This window comes from Physella acuta, unplaced genomic scaffold, assembly GCF_028476545.2.
Source record: "Physella acuta isolate Inbredline_101_S28 unplaced genomic scaffold, ASM2847654v3 ptg000916l, whole genome shotgun sequence".
In the NCBI taxonomy this organism is placed as follows: domain Eukaryota; kingdom Metazoa; phylum Mollusca; class Gastropoda; family Physidae; genus Physella; species Physella acuta.
The window spans coordinates 764,194-772,015 of NW_026732433.1; positions in this window are offsets into that span (position 1 = coordinate 764,194).

Consider the following 7,822-nt stretch of genomic DNA (forward strand, 5'->3'; position numbering starts at 1 on the left):
AATTTTTTTGTTCGGGTTTTCAACAATAACAAGTTAAGTTACACTTTTCTTGCTATAGCCTAGATTAACCGAATCTGTTTTTTTTTCGCACGCTTCTCAAACAAGGGACGGCGTGGTTAAGGGGTAGATTGTTAAATCAAAAGTCTTAAGATGCCCCGGGGGTCAACCCAGCTCTCATGTTACCTGTCGCAAGTTGGGATACCTTAGTGAGTTGGCTTAGAATTGGTTACTTGTTCCTTATTTTTGCCCAAGTCACAGAAACAGTCGCACTCTACTTCAACTTGCCCGAAGCTATAACGTAGCATGATACATTTTTAAATGCAAATCTAAACACATCGACATACTGGTTCTTATACACATAACACATACGAACACACGCTCGCACATAAACACATACACACAAACTCATATTATATATATATATAAATAATATATATATATATATATATATATATATATATATATATATATATATATATATATATATATATATATATATATAGGCATATATATATATATATATATATATATATATATATATATATATATATAGATATAGATATAGATATGTATATATATATAGGCCTATATATATATATATATATATATATATATATATATATATATATATATATATATATATATATATATATATATATATATATATATATATATATATATCATTCATTCATTCATTCATTCATTCATTCATTCATTCATTCATTCATTCATTCATTCATTCATTCATTCATTCATTCATTCATTCATTCATTCATTTATTCATTCATTTATTTATTCATTCATTCATTCATTCATTTTTTTATTATTTATTTATTTGTGCATACGCACGTGTGTGTGTGTGTGTTTGTGTGTGTGTTGTACTGTAGGCCTTGACATTTTTTTGTCTTTATAAACCCAAGTCGCCACAAGGAAGGCGATACCATCGCTGGGTCCGCTCACGGATGTGTTACTGAGGGTGTGTATTTTAACACAAGACACGAATGTGGGCTGAAGTGTGGTGTTGTGTGGGCTGTGTGGTGTAGTGTGGGCAGAGTTTCTTCCAGGCATATCTTCGGAGGGGCAGAGCCCCCCTCCCGAACAAAGCCTACTATTAATATTTCTATTAATATAGAAAACGTATTACTTTTACCTGTGTCCGCCTTCACCTCCCCCTCCCCCCCCCCCCCGAAAAATGTCCGCTATCGTGAGCAGGAAATTAAAAGATAGCCTTACCGTTACTACCTAAGCCTAGTTTTAACACTGTACAAAACAATGTAAATTGGCGAGTTCCTCCAGTCTTGTGAAGATTATTTTATTTTTTGTTTGTTTTTTTTTTTTGGAATTTTTGTTATCAAAAGCAGGCCGATTATTTAGGACGATAATCTTTTTTTTTTTTGCATACGTTTAAAAATCGATATCTAGCATTAAATAATAAAGTGTTTGCCTGCAGAATTTGATTATTAATATTTTAAAACATATTAAAGTCATGATGTCTAATCACAACTTGAAGCCAAAGATGACAGATAATGTCAGAAAACGCATGATGGTAACTTGCACCCTCTAACGCAAACACCCTAACGTAAAACAACCATAACCCCCAATTCACAACATTGTAAAGAATTTCTGTTATTATATGTGCCTAGTACTGTATAAAGGAAATCTAGCGAGTAATTACATAGTCACGTAGACTTATCACAGAAGGCCAGTATGACAAAGGACGACCCTATATTAAACAATAGAATGTGTCATGTTAGGGCGTAGTCTACATTCTAACATACGCAGCGTGTACTTATCCAAATGGATCCGTAAGTGCTCACAATAATGTATATATATATATATATATATATATATATATATATATATATATATATATATATATATATATATATATATATATATATATATGTATATATATATATATATATGTATATATATATATATATATATATATATATATATATATATATATATATATATATATATATATATATATATATATATATATATATATATATATATATATATATATATATATATATATATATATATATATAATCGCAGGCTACTAAAGATTACTTATGGATTAAGGATTTGTTGTAAATCCATAAATATAGAAGACAAACAAAATATATGTGGTATGACATTTGTAAAGTAATGCACCTTTAAACTGCAGTAATTAATTTTAAACACTAAAAAAAAACTCGCCACAGTCGGCAACAGAAAGCCGTTATTTTACGTCTGCTTTGAAATTAGGGTCTAAGCAATGACTTAATGAGAACGTGAGAGTATTCTTAATTTTTATTTAGAATTATGCATAACTTTTTTGAATGTATACACCAAAGTAATACAATGGCCTTATGATAGAGAATGAAAATGAAGTCGAATAACAACTACAATTGTTAAAGCTTAATTTGTCACGATTGGGTGTGGTCTACGAGCTTAGAGATGCGATAAGTAGTTATCGTGTTAAATTTAAAGTGCGTTTTTACGTGTATATATATATATATATATATATATATATATATATATATATATATATATATATATATATATATATATATATATATATGTTAGGCAGAGTTCCTCCAGGACTTACGGGACATAATCGATCACGACAGGTGAATGAAGTTCCCCACCGACCCATACCTCACCAACAGAACCAAGTGGAAACTATGGGTCAACCTAAACAATTTCGACGATCAACTTCACTGTCTAAAGTTTTTTTGTGCTGCACCTTGAGACCTTTAAGGAGGGGGTAGGGAATCTTGTGAGCCCCCCCCCCTCCCCCCTTTTCGACCCACAAAAACACACACACGGACCGAGTAAAAGTATGTATCAATGATGAATGTAGTATTGACGTCAATATAAGTACCTTAATCCAAACTCCTTCATCCGTCGAGATCCCAGTGGAGGTTGTATATCAAATGTTCCAGAGTTTAACGCAACTGTGCTTACCGCCGTTTAGGAGGTCATTCAACAAGGATGAGGGGAGGGGGTTCAGCTATATTGTGGGGTTTAAGCTGTGTTGAAAGATTACTCATGATACGGATCGTAGTCGTAGCTTTTATTTTTATTTACTTACGAGTTTAAATAGTGCGTCTTTTAAGAGGGGGAGGGGGGTGGGGGCTGTGACATCGTTTGACCGGGAAGGTCTAACACTTAGCGACGTGTGAATGTCGAGGGGTAGTAGGGGAATTAAATTCGACTACGAAAATTGGACGATGTATGGACGACCTCTTTAAAAAAACGGAGGGAAAAGACTGGATGTGTTCTATGTCACGTAAAATCATCGTTGCATTTCTTGACATTTTCAATTAAAATTATTTCATTCTAGGTATTGAATTTAGGTTCGGGATTTAATTACTTTCTGTTATCGGCGTTGTTGGATGGTAAAGATTAAGAGTTCTGATCTACAGCATAAGTCTGTAGGACACCAAGCTCTGATGGGTACCTGACTCAATTCAGGGAAACATGCAGCTGGTCATAGTACTGACCACACTATTCCCAGCATTTTGGGATCATTGAAACAGATGAACTCTTCTTCACCTGTGCCATGTGTCTTGGTCAAGAAAGAGAAAAGATGACGATTGCAATCAAAATGTGGCTATAGCGTTTATGCGATTTATAAAAAGGGGTCATTTTAGTAGTGTAAACTGTGACCTAGGTCTACTGAAGATGACAACGTTAATCTTTGTACTGTAAACCTTATCTATCACGTGCGCTATAATCATGGTCACAAGTCTAGAGGGATTTGTTTGTCAACATGCCACCAAAATGTTAACTTTGTACTACACGCATACAACGCAGAATATCAAAATGTCCTTAAAATTGTATTGCGGTGTGAAAATGTTTAAAGTGCTAAAATTAGACAACACGTGCGTCACGTAAGCCGCCGTGATAAGTGTTTGGGTTTAAGGCTAGGCTTAATCGTCATAATGGGAAAGTACCGAAAACATGGCGCTATGAATAACTTAAACTCAAGTAGACAATAATTGAGTTATTATTGGCAACATAATAATGTAAGGGATGTAATACACTACTTAGCGGCGTAACTAGGGGGAGTAATAAGCATGGGGGCACGCAGTATTTTGAAGGGCGTAGTTCTAATATGTGATTTGGTCTTATCAATCACTTTATTCTACTTACGACAAAGAGGATCACTCTGTTTACCTGCTGTACCCACTAGAATATCACACAATTCTACCTGTACCAACTAGCATATTACACACTCCTACCTGTACCAACTAGCATATCACTCAATTTTACTTGTACCAACTAGCATATCACTCAATTTTACTTGTACCAACTAGCATATCACTCAATTTTACTTGTACCAACTAGCATATCACTCAATTTTACCTGTACCAACTAGCATATCACTCAATTTTACCTGTACCAACTAGCATATCACTCAATTTTACCTGTACCAACTAGCATATCATTCAATTTTATCTGCTGTACCAACTAGCATATCACTCAATTTTACTTGTACCAACTAGCATATCACACACTCCTACCTGTATCAACTAGCATATCACTCAATTTTACTTGTACCAACTAGCATATCACTCAATTGTACCTGTACCAACTAGCATGTCACTCAATTTTACTTGTACCAACTAGCATATCACTCAATTTTACTTGTACCAACTAGCATATCACTCAATTTTACTTGTACCAACTAGCATATCACTCAATTTTACCTGTACCAACTAGCATATCACTCAATTTTACCTGTGCCAACTAGCATATCATTCAATTTTATCTGCTGTACCAACTAGCATATCACTCAATTTTACTTGTACCAACTAGCATATCACTCAATTTTACTTGTACCAACTAGCATATCACTCAATTTTACTTGTACCAACTAGCATATCACTCATATTCACTTGTACCAACTAGCATATCACTCAATTTTACTTGTACCAACTAGCATATCACTCAATTTTACTTGTACCAACAGGCATATCACTAACTCATACATGTGCCAACTACCTTGTCACCCACTTACTTCTACATCTACAAACTATCTTACCATTTCCTCACTTAATCATAAAATTGTCAACTTAATCCCAACCTGTATCAAACAGCTTATCACTCACTAACTTAATCTTAAAATTGTCAACAAACTTACCACTTTACTTAATCCTCTAAGCGCGCTTGTTGCTATTTCATACTATCCACGCTATATCCCATGTGCTGGTGCTAGTTCATACTATCCACGCTATATCCAATGTGCATTGTACAACTCCATACTATCCACGCTATATCTCATGTGCTGGTGCTGGTTCATACTATCCACTCTATATCCAATGTGCTTCGTACAACGCCATACTATTCACGCTATTTCCAATGTGCTTTGTACAATTCCATACTATCCACGCTATATCCCATGCACTGGTGCTAGTCCATACTATCCACGCTATATCCAATGTGCTGCTGCTAGTCCATACTATCCACGCTATATCCCTTTACATGACAATATGAAGGAATGCACGTGTAAGCTAGGACGTGCTCTCTTCCAACCAAACATCGCTATACAGCTTCCTGTTAGCGGGTCCTTAAGTGTGTCCTCAGCGAAAACTTTTCAAATGTAGTAAGTCGTGCATTCACACAGATCCGGTCTTCTGTTTGTTTGAGATAAGTTGTTTTTTTTTTAGCTAGGGGGCGCTGCGTGATGATGGAAAATCTTTTAAAACTGCTTGTAACATTAAAGTTTGAAGAGACGATTTTGTTTTGTTGGTGATGGTGTATTGTGATAGATTATCGCTTGAAACAGCATTATGTTGTATGATATTTTGTGGATAAAATTTCTTGCATACGGTGATGCTGTATTGTGATAAATAATCACTTGAAACTGCTTTGTTTGCTTGTTATAACACATAATAAAAGAGAGTTTGAGTAAATTAAATGAGATGCTAACCATAGTGTGGAATGTAGGGTCTTGTAGTTTCCTGTAGTCTGGTTCTTCAGACGGACGGTCTATTCTAATATTATTATTAATTTTTAAATATGTCCTCAGATTTTTTTAAATTAAAATTGTTAATGGCAGGTGTAGTGAATCATGAGTTGTTGTTTTTTTTTTAATGTTACCCGCCTCACAATTTAGTTACATTTATTGTTTCTGGATTTAAAAAGGTCCTTAAAAACAAGAACATATAGTATAAAACACAGCAAAACACAAGTAACTGGTGGAGAAGTCGACATCAATTTTTTTTTATTTGACATATAATTTGTATCTACAAAATTATATTCATAACTTACATTCATTAAATCCAAAATGTGTTCAAAGGTTTTGAACACATTTCGGTCAAAATTCTCATTCTCCTGATACTAAATTTGGTCAAAACTCTCATTCTTCTGGTACAAATATTATTATCCAATCTCTCATTTTCCTGGTACAAATATTCTGGTCCAAACTCTCATTCTTCTGGTACAAATATTATTATCCAATCTCTCATTTTCCTGGTACAAATATTCTGGTCCAAACTCTCATTCTTCTGGTACAAATATTCTGGTCCAAACTCTCATTCTCCTGGTACAAATATTCTGGTCCAAACTCTCATTCTCCTGGTACAAATATTCTGGTCCAAACTCTCATTCATCTGGTACAAATATTCTGGTCCAAACTCTCATTCTTCTGGTACAAATATTCTGGTCCAAACTCTCATTCTAATGGTACAAATATTCTGGTAGAAACTCTCATTCTTCTGGTACAAATATTATGGTCCAAACTCTCATTCTCCTGGTACAAATATTCTGGTCCAAACTCTCATTCTTCTGGTACAAATATTCTGGTCCAAACTCTCATTCTTCTGGTACAAATATTCTGGTCCAAACTCTCATTCTCCTGGTACAAATATTCTGGTCCAAACTCTCATTCTTCTGGTACAAATATTATGGTCCAAACTCTCATTCTCCTGGTACAAAATATTCTGGTCCAAACTCTTATTCTCCTGGTTAGGCACTAGAATCTTCCTGGCACCGAACACTGGTTACAGTGAGCCTATATTTTTTCTATATATAGGGTAGTTAAACGTGCTCCGATGTGGGAGAGATGAGGGAGAGATGAGGGAGAGATGTGGGAGAGATGTGGGAGAGATGAGGGAGAGATGTGGGAGAGATGTGGGAGAGATGTGGGAGAGATGTGGGAGAGATGTGGGAGAGATGTGGGAGAGATGTGGGAGAGATGTGGGAGAGATGTTGGCGAGATGTTGGCGAGATGTGGGAGAGATGTGGGAGAGATGTGGGAGAGATGTGGGAGAGATGTGGGCGAGATGTGGGAGAGATGTCGGAGAGATGTGGGAGAGATGTGGGAGTGATGTGGGAGAGGTGTGGGAGAGGTGTGGGAGAGATGTGGGAGAGCTGTGAGAGAGATGTGGGCGAGATGTGGGAGAGATGTGGGAGAGATGTGGGAGAGATGTGGGAGAGATGTGGGAGAGATGTGGGAGAGATGTGGGAGAGATGTGGGAGAGATGTGGGAGAGATGTGGGAGAGATGTGGGAGAGATGTGGGCGAGATGTGGGAGAGGTGTGGGAGAGATGTGGGAGAGATGTGAGAGAGATGTGGGAAAGATGTGGGAAAGATGTGGGAGAGATGTGGGAGAGGTGTGGGAGAGATGTGGAAGAGATGTGGGAGAGATGTGGGAGAGATGTGGGAGAGGTGTGGGAGAGATGTGGGAGAGATGTGGGAGAGATGTGGGCGAGATGTGGGAGAGATGTGGGAGAGATGTGGGAGAGATGTGGGAGAGCTAAGGGAGAGATGTGGGAGAGATGTGGGAGAGATGTGGGAGAGATGTGGGAGAGATGTGGGAGAGATG